General features: G+C 43.4%; 2 long non-coding RNA genes across 2 annotated transcripts in view; one reads left to right on the top strand and one right to left on the bottom strand.

The window, feature by feature from the left end:
- The window catches only part of LOC114676409 (uncharacterized), a 122,616-nt gene that overhangs the window by 91,516 nt on the left and 17,510 nt on the right, over positions 1-13,590 (top strand). The window lies entirely within an intron of this gene.
- Positions 4,304-13,416, bottom strand: LOC144339363 (uncharacterized). The gene is made up of 2 exons (XR_013414338.1): positions 13,328-13,416; positions 4,304-6,151 (listed from the first exon to the last, which is right to left on the bottom strand). It is a non-coding gene; the product is annotated as an uncharacterized LOC144339363 (long non-coding RNA).

Raw genomic sequence — 13,590 nt, 5'->3', positions numbered from 1 at the left:
TGTATATACGTGCATATATACATACATCTATGGATTTATATATACGCATAATACACATACACATGTGCACACATACGTGCACATGCATGCACTTATATGCACATGCACATAGATACACATAGATGTACATGAGCATGCACACACATGTACATACATGCATGTGCATACATTCATATACATACATATACACATACATATATGCTCATACAGAACTACATACATATATAAATACATATTCCAATAACAGCTGTCAGATTATTGTTTTTAAAAAGCAAACAATCACAGAAGACAAAAACAGCTTAGGCTCTTCTACAGCCTGCCAGGTCCTTACAACAACTTTAAAAGCAGATACAGTTACCACCCACTTTGGAAGATGAAGAACCTCCAGCTTCTGTGGCCCAAGCCTATACTTCTAGTGAGGGCAATGCTGGGAACTACATCCAGGCCTTTGCTCAAAGCCTGTCTCTGTACCCTAGTCACCACATGCTGCTCTAAGATTAGTTTCCTGGTTCGTTTGGTCAAAAGGCCCAAATCAACTCAGGATACAAAGTATGGCACTGAGGATACAAAGTTGTCCACATTCGCATCCCGAGTGTCATGGCCATATCAGTGCCTCCTCCCCTCCCGTGGCACCCTCCCTTTCACCCAGAGATGTGATCAACTTCACATGGCTACGAACAAGTGAGGCTGACTGTCCCTTGACAAAGATGATATGCTTGGCCAAACTTTAGTCAGGCTTCTGAACCTTCCCCTTGACCCATCTGTGTACTTCCTTGCAAAATCCAGATTTAGCAAGAACAAAGCTAAGTCAGTTTGGCAAGAACTCCTTGTCCTTCATGTCTGATCAGATTCTTCATCCACCACCATCCCCCAGGTGATGCTGGTTATGCTGACCTGTCTTCAGCAAGAACACTGTTAGGTTGGATTAGCCAGGGACTCCCTAAACCCTGATACTTCCTCTTAGTCATTTCCCATCCACTGAACCTAGTCTGGCTCCTGGTTGTAAATTCCGACTTGTCTGTGGTGTATTCGTAGTTGAGCCTGATCTCTCTTCCCCACTGCACAGTTCCATTGCTGTTGTCCCTGTACCTATCACAATGGTCCTGAATAAAGCCTACCTTGCCATGCTTTAACAAGGTATTATTTAAATACTGAATAATATTTTCTTTAACATCCCACAGTGTCACTAACGCTGGGTGTTACTCATCTTTCATGTTTCTCAGTCTGAGGAGGGCTTGAAAAATCTTACTGTTATCTTTAATGTGTGCTAAATTTATATATGGAGTCTTGCTCTATCGCCCAGGTGGAGTGCAGTGGCACAATCTCGGCTCACTGCAAGCTCTGTCTCCCGGGTTCACGCCATTCTCTTGGCTCAGCCTCCCGAGTAGCTGGGACTATAGGCCTCCGCCACCATGCCCGGCTAATTTTTTGTATTTTTAGTAGAGATGGGGTTTCACCATGTTAGTCAGGATGGTCTCAAACTCCTGACCTCATGATCTGCCTGCCTTGGCCTCCCAAAGTGCTGGGATTATAGGCGTGAGCCACCGTGCCCGTGCAACATGCATTCTTAATCTGCCAAATTAAATTTCTTAGCAATTTAGATACCTTGTCTTTTCAAGAGAGGCCTGAAGCCTAGGGATTAGCACCTAGCATGCCTGGGGCTATGGCCTGAATCTGCAAGTCCAGCCAAGTGAATGTGGGAGTTTGGTTATACTCCCTAAGCTTCTGATTCCTTACCTCCAAAGTGTAGAAAACACAGTAACTACTTCAAAGGTTTGTTCTGAAGGGAATACAAATTAATTCATTAAGGCAGCTTCCATTCTCAAATAGGAAAAGTTGGCAGTTGTTACTGCTCATTATTTTGGGGGGATGTTCATCTCCTTCTTCTTAGTTTGTAAGAATTATGTATATACTTAAGGTATTAACTTTGTGATACAAACATTTTTATTTTCTAGTTGATCATTTCTTTAGTAACTTTCTTTTTTGTTTGTTTTTTAGATGCAGGTTCTTGCATCTTGCAGGGTCTTTTTTGTTTTGTTTTGTTTTTTAGATGCAGGGTCTTGCTATGTTGCCCAAGCTGGACTTGAACTCTGGGCTCAAGCGATCCTCCCATCTCAGCCTCCCAAGTAGCTAGGACAACAGGCATGTGCCACTGCGCCTTAGTAACTTTCTGTGTGGTGATTAATTCTAAACTTAATTTTTAAAATTTTGTTAGTTAAATCTTGCAATGTCTTCTTTTATAGTTTCTAGCTACAGTGTTATACTTGCCCTATTTTATATTTGTTAAAAGAGTCACCTAACTGTTTATTTTTCTAGCACCATATTTTAACAGCCTTCTTCATCTTTATGCTTAAGTAATGAATCTGGAATTTATTTTGATGTAAGATATCATGTATTGTATCTAACTTTAACTCCAAATGATAAGCCTGTTGACCTAACACTACTTTTTAATTAATTTATTATTGCCCCACTATTGTAAAATACTGCTTTCTATCATATACTAATTTTTACATAAATTTGAATCCATTTATGGGTTCACAATCCAGTTTGTTCTTTTTTTATTTCAATCGTTTTTGGGGAACAGGTGGTTTTTGGTTGCATGGATAAGTTCTTTAGTGGTGATTTCTGAGATTTTGGTGCACCGATAACCCAAGCAGTGTGCACTGTACCCAGTATATAGTCTTTCATCCCTCACCCACCTCTCCCCACAAGTCTCCAAAGTCCATTGTATTATTCTTATGCCTTTGCATCCTCATAGCTTAGCTCCCCCTTATAAGTGAGCACATATGATGTTTGGTTTTCTATTTCTGAGTTACTTCACTTATTCATTATTCATGGCCTCCAGCTCCATTTAAGTTGCTGCAAAGGCCATTATTTCACTCTGTTTTATGGCCGAATGGTATTCCACAATGGTATACCACATTTTCTTTATCCACTCATTGGTTGATGGGCATTTAGGTAGGTTCCATATTTTTGCAATTGTGAATTGTGCTGCTATAAACATGCATGTGCAAGTGTCTTTTTCATATAATGGCTTCTTTTCTTCTGGGTAGGTACCCAGTAGTGGGATTGCTGGATCAAATGGTAGTTCTACTTTTAGTTCTTTAAGGAATCTCCATACTGGTTTCCATAGTGGTTGTACTAGTTTACATTCCCACAAGCAGTGTAGAAGTGCTCCCTTTTCACCACATCACTGCCAACATCTATTAATTTTTCATTTTTCATTATGGCCATCCTTGCGGGAGTAAGGTGGTATCTCATTGCGGTTTTGATTTGCATTTTCCTGATAATTAGTGATGTTCAGTGTTTTTCATATGTTTGTTGGTTGGTTGTATATCTTCTTTTGCAAATTATCTATTCATATCTTTAGCCCACTTCTTGATGGAATTATTTAGGGTGTTTTTTTTTTTTTCTGATTTGTTTGAGTTCCTTGCAGATTCTGGATATTATTCCTTTGTTGGATGTATAGATTGTAAAGATTTTCTCCCACTTTGTGGGTTGTCTGTTTACTCTGCTGATTATTATTATTATTATTATTAGCTATGCAGAAGCTTTTCAGCTTCATTATATCTCATTTATTTATTTTGTCCTTGTTGCATGTGCTTTTGGGTTTTTAGTCATAAATTCTTTGCCTAAGCCAATGTCTAGAAGAGTTTTTCTAATGTTATCTTCTAGAATCTTTATGGTTTCAGTTCTTAGATTTAAGTCTTTGATCCATCTTGAGTTGATTTTTGTATAAGGTGAGAGATGAGGATCCAGTTTCATTCTACATGTGGCTTGCCAATTGTCCCAGCACTATTTGTTGAATAGGGTGCCCTTTCCTCACTTTATGTTTTTGTATGCATTGTTGAAGATCAGTTGGCTGTAAATATTTAGCTTTATTTCTGGATTCTCTATTCTGTTCCATTGGTCTATATGACTATTTTTATACCAGTATCATGCTGTTTTGGTAACTATAGCCTTGTGATATAGTTTGAAGTCAGGTAATGTGATGTCTCCAGATTTGTTCTTTCTGCTTGGTATTGCTTTGGCTATGCGGGCTCTTTTTTGGTTCTATATAAATTTTAGGATTGTTTTTTCTACTTCTGTGAGGAATTATGATGGTATTTTGATGGGAATTGCATTAAATCTGCAGATTGCTTTTGGCAGTATAGTCATTTTCACAATATTGATTCTACCCATCCATGAGCATGGGTTGTGTTTCTATTTGTCTGTGTCATCTATGATTTCTTTCAGCAGTGTTTTGTAGTTTTCCTTCACTTCCTTGGTTAAGTATATTCCTAAGTATGTATGTATATATGTATTTATTTATTTGTTTATTTATTTATTTTGCAGCTGTTGTAAAAGGAGTTGAGTTCTTGATTTGATTCTCAGCTTGGCTGTTGTTGGTGTAGAGCAGTGCTACTGATTTATGTACATTGATTTTGTATCCTGAAAGTTTACTGAATTCATTTATCAGATATAGGAGTTTTTAGTTAAAATGAGCTCATTGGTTAGCCCTAATCTGGTATGACTTCTGTACTCATAAAAAGAGGAGATGACCACCCTGACGCGCACAGAGGGATGATCATGAGTGGTTACAGGGAGAAGGCGGCCATCCACAAGCCAAGGAGAGAGGCCACAGGAGAAGCCCACCCTGCAGACACCCTGATCTTCGACTTCCAGGCTCTGTGACTGAGAGACGATAGAAGTCTGTTGTTTGAGCCCCCAGCCTTTGACAGTTTGTTGTGTCAACCCAGGCAAACTCATATGGCGTGTACATGCCCCCACGTGTGGTGACATACCTGGTAGCACGGGCCTCAGAAGCCGGCTGCCATGAGGGGAGGCTCCAGGAGCCTCACAGAGGGGTGAATCATCCTGCTGTGTATCAGCAACGGGGGCTCTGGGGACCCGGGGACTTCGAGCTACAGTGAGTCAGGTTGCCCCCTCCCCAGCCAGGGGACATTAGAGCAGGGTGGCCCCAGTTTCAGCAGCAATTGTTGTGGTGGGCAAGAACGAGGCCAACCGACCCCTGAGCAGCTCCCTTTCCTGGCATCTGCCCTCCCTTCCCTTGCTGTGGCATCCTGTGCCTATAACAATTGGGCCCCACCACCTCACAGCTTAGGCTGGCCCTCGCAGGCACTTCCATCTGCCCTGTGCAGCACATCCTCCCAGCGAGGACAGGTCAGTCCTTGCCTGGGGACTACCAGGTGCCCCCAAGGCAGGCCCAGAGCATCGCACATCTTCCTCCACTGCACGGTAGGTATGGGCAGTGACAGCTGGACAGGCATCCTCCTATGACTCCCCATCTCCTCTGTGACCCCTTGCTCACAACGTGCGTCTTTCCGGCTTCCCCTTCCCCCCTCCCTATGCTCTGTGGGCTTATCACTTGCAGTCCTCCTGTAACCAGAGCCCCAGGTTCTGAGCTCTGTGCTACCCACACCCCTATGTAAGCCCCACCTGGCTGAATGGCTGCAGTGACTTCCTCCCCACACCCTGAGCAGCGGCAGTGTGGAGGCTAGACCCAGCCTGGTGACCGGGGCAGGATCAATAGATGGATTAGTGGGGCCAGTGGGTCTTTGCTCTCCAGAATTCCGAGCAGATACAAGTTCACCTGGTAGAGAAAGCACAAAGAATCATCCTCCATCCTTAATGCACGGAGGCCCCGCTGAACGTCAGGCCAGGGCAAGACTTGAGGGCAGGGAAAGGATCCAGGTCAAACATCACTGCGTGCAAAAGGAGGACAAAGAGGGGGTCCAGGTGAGGGGGTGAAGGTCGCACACATGAACCTCACAAAGCCTCACGTTATGAACTGGGCTTTGCTGGAAGTTTCACTTCTCCTGCTGTGCCCTGGTTTCCGCATCTGTTCTGTGGATAAATCAGTGAATGCTCTGGACCTCCGCTCTCCACGCTCCGGAACTTTTCTTCCTGCCCCATCAAAATGTACCCATGCAGGATTTCAGTACTCAGGGCTCTCTGTGCAGTCGCCAGGGCCCATGAGCACAAGGTTTTGACACTGAGAGCAAAGCAGAGCATCACGTGTTTCGCTTTCTCGCTAACAAGGAGTGAAGTCCAGGAATTCCAGACCTTGTTTTGCTAATTGTAGAGGCTCTCCAGATTGGATGGCTGCCCAACTGCCCTCAAATCAAATCTGCTCTTCTAGCTGGCAGACCTAGGAGAGAGCAGAGAGGCAGACATTGAAGAAATAAAACAAGAAAACACACAAGAACTGCAGAAAGATGAGCTTACAGAGCACTGTAGGAGTAATAAAACGGGACTCACACGCCGCCACACACACTCTCTCACCCTCTCTATTTTCTATTTCACTTATTTCCAGTCTAATCTTTACTACTTCTGCTTTCTTTCTTTCTTTCTGTTTTTTTTTTGGGGGGGGGAGCTGGGGACAGAGTTTCGCTGTTGTCACCCAGGCTGGAGTGTGATGGTGCGGTCTTGGTTCACTGCAACTTCTGCCTCCCAGGTTCAAGCAATTCTGCCTCAGCCTCCTAAGTAGCTGGGATTACAGGCGACCACCACCATGCCCAGCTAATATTTGTCTTTTTAGTAGAGACGGGGTTTCACCATGTTGACCAGGCTGGTGTCGAACTCCTGACCTCAGGTGATCTGCCAGCCTTGGCCTCCCAAAGTGCTGCGATTACAGGCGTGAGCCACCATGCCGAGCCCTGCTTTCTTTAAATGTAATTTGCTTTTTTGTCCCCTAGTTTCTTAAGGTGAAAACTAAGGACATTGATTTGAGATCATTCCTCTTTTCCAATATAAGTGTCAGTGCTATAAATTTTCTCTAAGTACTGCTTTAATAATATCTGCAAGTATTAATATATTATGTTTTGATTTTATTCAGTTCAAAAAACTTTACAATTTAAAAAATATTCTTCCTTTGCCCATGGGTTACTTAAAAGTGTGTCACTTACTTCTCAAATACTTGGGGATTTCCAGGTTATCTTTTAGTTATTGATTTCTAATTTAATTCTGTTGCAATCTGAAAATAGACTTTATGTGACCTTGGATCCTTTAATATTTATTGGGACTGTTTTGTGGCCCAGAATGTGGTAAGCCTTGGTAAATGTTCTCCGTGCACTACAGAAGAATATGCTGAATTGAGTTTTCTATAAATGTCAATTAGGGCAAGTTTGTTCATAGTGTGATTTAAGGCTTCTATATTGTGGCTGATTTTCTGTTTCTTTTATCAGTTATCAATTATTGAGGTCAGGGTACTTAAATATTAGATTATGACTGTCGATTTATCTATTTGTCCTTGAAGTTCTGTCACTTGCTGGCTAGTGTATTTTGAAGTTCTGTTATTAGGTGCACAAATGTTTTAGATTATTATTTTTCCTGATGAGTTGGCTCCATTAATAATAATAATATGAAATTACCTTTTATTTCTGGTAATATTCTTTGCTGTGAAATTTACTTTTTCTGATATTCATATATAATAGCTACTATGTATTTCTTTTGATGTGTATTAGCATGGTATATCTTTTCCCATCCTCCTACTTCTTACTTATTTGTGACTTTATTTTTGAAATAGATTTCTTATGGTGGCATACACTTGAGTCTTGCTTTCTTATCCATTATGGAAATCTCTGTCTTTTATTTGGAGTGTCATGACCATTTGCATTGAATGTATGTATTGATATAGCTAGTTTTAAATCTGCCATCTTGCTACTTGTTCTCTATTTGTCCCATCTGTTTTTTTTTTTGTTTGTTTGTTTAATTGAGCATTTTTTTTATTATTTCACTTTATCTCTTTTGTTGGCTTATATCTATAACAGTTATTTTAATGGTTGCTTTAGGATTTTTAGTAAACATCATTTATTGCAGGTCACCTTCAAGTGATATTATGCCCCTTCATTTACATTAGGCTTTACATTAGCCAAAATACATTGTTATTACTTTTGGTCCATCAATTAACTTTTGAAAAGATTCTGATAACAAGAAAGAAGTATTATACATTTCCCACATGGTTACCATTTTCAGGGCTCTTCATCCTTTTGTATAAACTCATATTTTCAACTAGTATAATTTTCCTTCTGCCTGAAGGACTTCTGGTAGTATTTTTTTTTTTTTTTTTGAAGTGGTTCTGTTGGTAATTCTTTCAGCCGTTGTTGAAAGTTTCTTTACTTTGGCTTTGTTTTTTGCTGAGTATAGAATTCTAGGTTAACAATCCTCCCCCATCCTCCACTCCTTCAGCATTTAGATAATATTCCACTGTTTTCTCATTTGCATTGTTTCCAACAAGAAGTATGCTATTATCCTTATCTTTGTCCCTGTGTGTGTAATATGCCTTTTTTTTTTTGAGACAAAGTTCCACTCTTATTGTCCAGGCTGGAGTGCAATGGTATGATCTTAGCTCACTGCAACCTCCACTTCCTGGGTTCAAGTGATTCTCCTGCCTCAGCCTCCCGAGTAGCTGGGATTATAGGCATGCGCTACCACACCCAGCTAATTTTTGTATTTTTTAATAGAGATGGGGTTTCTTCATGTTGGTCGGGTTGGTCTCTAACTCCTGACCTCAGGTGATCCACCCACCTCGTCCTCCCAAAGTGCTGGGATTACAGGCGTGAGCCACCACACCCAGCCTGTAATATGCCTTTTTATATGGCTCCTTTCAAGGTTTTTTAAATTACTGGTTTTAAACAATTTGATCATGACGTACCTTGGTGTCTTCTTCTTTATGTTTCTTGTGCTTGGGGTTTGTTGATATTCTTGCATCTGTGGATTAATAGTTTATATCATAGTTTGTAATTTTTTGGCCATTGTTTATTTATATATCTTTTTTTTAAACTCAACTCTCCCCTGTTTGGGAATCCTAATTAAACATTTATTAGATTTCTTGAAGTTTTCTCTGATGTACTGCATTTATTTTATCTTTTTTATCTCTGGGTATCACCTTCTATTATTTCTTTTGCTGTGTCTTCAATTTTATTCATCTCTTTTTCTGCAATGTGTTAATTTGCCATTAACTTCTCATCTCAGACATGTAGTTTTTATCTGCAGAAGTTTGAATTAGGTCTCTTGAGCTTTTATACATTTAGAATACAACTATAAATGTTTTAATGCCTTAGTTTGATAATTCTAACATCTGTGTCAGTTCTGATTTGCTTTTGATTGTTTGATTTTTCTTTACTAAGGGTCATATTTTTCTGCTTCTTTGTATGCCTGAAGATATTTTATTGGGTACCAGACATTGTGAATTTTACTGTATATGCTGGCTTTGTATTTCCATAAATATTCTTAAATTTTGTTCTGGTACTCAGTTAAGTTATTGGGAAGCAGTTTGATCATTTCAAGTATTGTCTTTTGGATTTGTTATCAATGCAAGACCATTGCTAGATAAATGCTGCTCTAACAAATCTGAAAGACAATACCTGAGTACGGTATCTAATGCTGTGTGAATTAAGAGGTTTTCTAGACTGGCTGGTGGAAACAGCCACTGTATGGACCGATATGAGCTGTATCAGCCCCAGGCACTGTTCCCTCTAATCTTTTCTAATGGTTCTTCTCCTAATCTCAGTTCGTTTCCTCATATACAAGCACTGACATGTTTACTGCTGATTACTTGAGGGAAACTCTCTGAAGATATTCAGGGTTCTCTTCTGTGTATTTCCCCGAGTTTCTCCTCCCAGCACCTCTGCCTGAAAATGCTCTCAAGCCAATAAGTTGGCTTTTCCTCATTCAATTTTCATCATTCAGGAATCACTGTCCTTCACAGCTTGACATCAAAAGTTTTGAATGTAATTGTTTCTTGTATTTTGCCCAGGTTTGTTACTGCTTCATGCAGGAAGAAAAATTAAGTCCCCACTTTCCCATGTTGGTTGGAAATGGAAATCTGAGAGATGCTTTTGAGATTCACTGAATATGAGCTAGGAATGCTATTGACTGCAAGTAACAGACAATGCAACTAACTATATGTAAACCTTTTAATGTTTACTCATGCAGCAGTCACCACTAGTCATTCCTTAACATGTCAAATGTTGGTTGGGCACATGGATGTCCAAGTAGAGTCTACCTTTCTCAGTCTCCCAAGTAGTAGATGTGGTCAAGTGACTAAGTTCTGGTAGAAGGAAGTGGTGCTTGCAACTTCCGGGGTGTGTTACAGACAGAAGTCCCGCTCATCAACTCTCCTTGTTTGAACAAGTGCACAAACACATGTTCATGGGTGCATGGCCTGTTCACATGAAGTCCTGTATGCTGAAGCTTTGGGAGCAAGAGGCCCACTGGGAGGCTGTCTGCACTGCAGAATGACAGTGAGTTCCCCTGGTCTTCTGCTCAGCTGGTTAAAAAGCAGCCCTTTGGTCTCTTCCTCCATGGTTTCTTGCTAGGCCTTGGGCTTGTGGCCCCAGCTGCAGCCGCCATCTCTGGCAATGGCGTTGTGTGATGGCTGGGGCTAGAGCAGCATCTTAGGCCACATGATGAAAGCTACATGTTGAACCTGGTCCCTGAAATTTGTGGAGCCATGTTTTCATCTATGACCTGGATTTCTATAAGAAATAAACTTACATTTTGTTTAACATCATCAGTTTAGGCTTTCTGTCACTCATGTCTGAACCTATTCTAACAAATAAACAAGAATCACAGAGGCAGACGAGCCTCCCAGTTGGCCCATAATGTAGGGGTGCTGTGAAGAACTCAGCTCCTTTCATGATTTTATTCTGACTTCCTTAGCCTGTTCACATTTTGTTCTCATGCTTGACACCTCAGGGTTTCAAATGGCTGCCACAAATCCAAGCGTCACATCCGTGTTCAAAGCAAAATAGGAGGAAAAGAGCAGCCCTCTCCATTCTCATCTGGTATCTGTTTCTTTTATCAAGGAAAAACAAAACAAAATGAAACAAATGCCTTCCCAGAAGTTCCTTTCACATTTCATTACTCAGAACTGGGCTATCTGGTCACATTTACTGCAAGGGAGGCTGGGAAAGGAATGAGCTGCTTTTCTGGCCTCTGGTGTGGGAGGAAGGCAAGAGAGGAAGTTTTTGGAAGTAGCTGCTGGGTTGGGCAGCCAACATCTGCCCCACACAGTAGGGATTACAGCCATCTTAAAGGTGGAATATTTGAAAAGCTGGATGTCTGACCATAGACCCTTTTCAGGGTGGGGTCTGGAAAGGAGAGAAGAAGAAGAGAGGAATGTTTTCTTTAGACTGTCTTTGTGATTCTCAAGCTTTAAGTGTGCAGGAGATTTACTGAACGGAGTTGTGTGGAGAAGTCCAGGCGAATTGTGGTTGGCAAGTGGCTGAAGAGGCTCCCACAAATCACTTTGACCACACAAGCTTCTGTCCTTCACTCACTGACTTGGAGGCTAACCCCTGAGGCAGAGGCAGCACTACTTCTCCATGGAACTTCATCCCCATGGGGTCTCACATGCTCAGTTTTCAGAAGAAACTTTCATCTCATGCATTGTACTGAGGAGTCAAAAAGGCCTCGGAAGCTGGTTATTTTGGTATCAGAAGCACTCAGAGATGCTCTGAGCTCCTCTCACAGAGCACTTCTCTCTCTGCCCAGGGATGGACTTTCCTTTGAAGGACTAAGCACAGTTCTGGAGTCTTTACTCCCCTTGACAACTGGGGAAAAGAAAAGAAGCCTAAGGGCAGAAGTCCTGGTGGATATCACTTCAAAATCACATGGAGAAAAAAACCACACCGTGTCAGCTGTTCCCCACCCCTAAGATTATTTACTCCAAGAAAATAAATGTGTAACCCAGATGTTGGCTGGTTGAACCTCACTCCATGCCTTGAAGAAGTCCAAAGGCCTCTGTGAGCTATCCGTGGGTCTGTGGTCTCAGGGCAACCTTGGCCTCTGACTTTGGCGTGAAATGGCTGTTTTCTTTAACATACACATGCACACGTGAATACATACACTCATGTGTACACATGTTATACATATACACATGCACGTGCACAAATATGCACAAGTGCACAAACACATGTTCATGGGTGCATGGCCTGTTCACATGAAGTCCTGTATGCTGAAGCTTTGGGAGCAAGAGGCCCACTGGGAGGCTGTCTGCACTGCAGAATGACAGTGAGTTCCCCTGGTCTTCTGCTCAGCTGGTTAAAAAGCAGCCCTTTGGTCTCTTCCTCCATGGTTTCTTGCTAGGCCTTGGGCTTGTGGCCCCAGCTGCAGCCGCCATCTCTGGCAATGGCGTCCCTTTCTCCACTCTCCATCCACTGCACCCAAGCTGTCTCCTTGCCTTGCTTCAGGCAAGTTTCTCCTCTGCCAATTGCCACGTCCTTGAGTTCTGCTGGTACCACAAACTCAGGCCCCCCATACTCTGGGCTGCCCTTAACCAACTATCTTCCCAGCAAATGCTGCTTCCTCTCACAGAGCACTTCTGGTGATGTCACCTCCCTTACATATCCAAGGGAGACAGGCCCTTCTGAGCAGCACAGATCCAGCACCCCCAGCCGTACCCATCAGCCTTCAGGCCCCACCACACACTGCCTGAGCAGCTGGGGCAGACACTCTTCCCTCTCCCCCACCCCGAAAGGACTTGACCACCTAGCACCCTTCCCGGGTCACCGGGCTCTTCCATGCCCAGCGTGGCACCATCAGCCCTGCCCAGCCTCCAGCACGGGGCCTGAACATGGGCCACCATCCAGCGGGCTCACAGGGACTCCCTCTAGGAGGCAGACTGGGGGCTCAGGGGATCAAAGAAGAGCTGGACCACAGGAGAGGACAAAGACTGTGCAACAGGACATGTGTCCATGAACAAAGGAGAGAAATGAGTGGGATGGTGGCCATGGGCAAGGTCCTAAGGGGAATTGCTAGATAGTAGTCTAAAAGAGGGTGCCAATGACCCTGGACGCAGCTGGGGCTACAGCACCTCTTCTCTCTTCTCACTGCTGTGTGGGAGACTCAGCCATACTTGGGTTTTATTTGTTTCTTTGCTTGTGTTTGAGAAGTGGAATCAGCGTTAAAGACCAGGATATTTCACATAAAGGTCAGGATTTCTAGCTGGTCTTTAAGAACCAGAACAGGTCATGTTGGGCCTCTGCTGCATGGTGACTATCTGCTGGCTAAGGGGGAGCCATCCCCTTGGCCTGGGCTGTGCGTCCCCAGCTGGCCAGAGCCCCCAGGCCCAGTGATTTCCTTTCCTGCTGCCAGCTCTCCTCACTTAGTTCCCCTGAGACCACCTGAATTCTAGACTCTGGTGAGAACCTCCTTAGCCCCCCCTTGTCTGGACTCCATGTCTCCAGCCGCAGCAGCCCCGTGTTGAGCACAGGCTGCGTCTGGGTGGGGGCTGGGCAGAGAGCCAGCGTCCCAGCTACCAAGCTGGGTCCTTACCATGCGGGGAGGAGCGCCGTGGCCTGGCTGGGATGGGGGCACCTACCTGGCCAGCTCGTTGCTCTAAGCAGGGTATTGGTCTCCCTGAAGCAGACTCTGAGATGGGCAGGGACATGCAGGAAGCATGCTGCCCTGGCGACCCACACTGGTGGAGGGCAGGCAGGAAGTGAATATTGGTGGAGGGACTCGTTCAGTCCAGCACAACCCTGACGCAGGCCTCAGCCACCCCCCAGGGAGTTGGAAAGCTGGCGGCCTTGCAGAATTGACCCAAGATAGGGAGGCAGGGCTGGCTCTCCCTGATGTCCATCA

This window comes from Macaca mulatta, chromosome 2 (assembly GCF_049350105.2).
Source record: "Macaca mulatta isolate MMU2019108-1 chromosome 2, T2T-MMU8v2.0, whole genome shotgun sequence".
NCBI classification, from domain to species: domain Eukaryota; kingdom Metazoa; phylum Chordata; class Mammalia; order Primates; family Cercopithecidae; genus Macaca; species Macaca mulatta.
This window is presented reverse-complemented; position numbering and strand designations above follow the sequence as displayed.